Genomic DNA, 1,692 nt, shown 5'->3' with positions numbered 1-1,692 from the left:
TTATGTATTTATGTATTTAATCCCATTCTATTAACCAATGTCTTTGCTTCTGACCGTCGATGATCCAGTTCAACCATACTAAAATTACCAATTATTGCTGAAGTGTGTTGAAATTTCTTCTTCTGCGTTCTACTGTACGGATGTAAATTTACTTTCCCTTCAGCCTGAGGCTTATTCATTTCACTTTTGGTGTGAAAAGGCGTTTATATTTGCCAAAAATATAACTTTTCTTATTTAAAAAACAAACAAGCAAGCCCTGTCCAGATTTTAAAAGTAACGCAAAAGTAACGTAACGCATTACTTTCCATAAAAAGTAACTAAGTAACGTAATTCGTAACTTTTTTATGGAGTAACGCAATATTGTAATGCATTACTTTTAAAAGTAACTTTCCCCAACACTGGTTATTACTCGCGTCTCATTCGGCACAAATCCAAATGTTTCCATATTCGCAATGTATTTGAATGTTAAACTATTATTTATGATGTAATCTAGGCTTGTACTTTACACGCATTCGCATATAGACGGAAAAGATCATCCTCTTCACATGAGCAAAAAAGTCCTTGGCATAACAGCAGAGTGGATCGGTATACTACGGTCTATTTAAACTGACCAGTGTAACCTTTTATATGTTTGGTTGACTGTATGTTATTTTGATAATGAACAGACTGCGATGTAAGTTTGAATTGCTAGAATATGTGGGGTCTGTGCGCGTGAGGCGCCGGCGCGATCGGACAGCTGAAACATAAAAAACTAAATTTTTGGAGTAAGATATAATCCGCAAAAGTGTTTACGTGAACTTGTTTATGGAGCGCCACACCACACTTCTGTTTTAAATCTGTTAGCTTAATTAAGTCAGATATATTTAGCTTTTTATTTTAATGAAAACAGATTGTTATTTTTATTTTAGGCCTATTACTTACATAGGCTATACATTTTCCTTAAAGCATCCCATTTTGTCCCAGGGCTTGAAAACCTGTGCCCTAGGCTAGTTAGGTCCATGCATAAACTTGTGAAAGATGCTCTAGTTGTGGCATCTCCGTTTAGTGACATCATTGAATGCTCCGGGAAAACGTATTGTCAAGTGACGAGGCTGACTCCAGCTCCTTTTTCGCCAGCTACTTATTCGCCGAACTATCCGTTCCACCTTAAAAATGTTGGGTGGTTGTTAACCCCTCCTCCTCAGTACTTTCGGCTGAATTTTTTGAAGGAACAGTTGCACAAAAAAGGGCAGGTTGCGAACAGCAGGTTTCATTGAACAGTAAAAATATAGTTTTGTACAAATTTAATGTATGTTTCAATAAATGGTGCACTTGATAAATTCAGGCAGTTCTTTTTTTATTTAAGCTCCATGCCTTACTCAACGTCTTTTTCAATGTAACCTGTATGCATGGAAAAAGATAATATCGTGTGCAGCTGTTTTGTAATGGTTTTGTCATTTTAGATCTTTATTGGAATTCATCCATTACTGTAAAAGATAAAAGAGATATATACATTAACTGTATCACAAAATCTTGTATTACTGCATTTTCTGATGTGCTGTTGATTAAATGACCCACAGAACATGCGCCCTAGGCAACTGCATGTGCCGACAAAGCATACTGGGCGTGTAATAACTTTATGATATCACAAGTTATCACAAAAAGGAGCACGTAGAGGGCAAGATAAATTCATTCTCTAACGAAATCCTGCAT

The sequence above is a fragment of the Sinocyclocheilus grahami genome, unplaced genomic scaffold, assembly GCF_001515645.1.
Source record: "Sinocyclocheilus grahami isolate Dianchi unplaced genomic scaffold, SAMN03320097.WGS_v1.1 scaffold1345.1, whole genome shotgun sequence".
In the NCBI taxonomy this organism is placed as follows: Eukaryota; Metazoa; Chordata; class Actinopteri; order Cypriniformes; family Cyprinidae; genus Sinocyclocheilus; species Sinocyclocheilus grahami.
The sequence above is the reverse complement of the archived record's forward strand: the minus strand, read 5'-3'. Positions refer to the sequence as shown.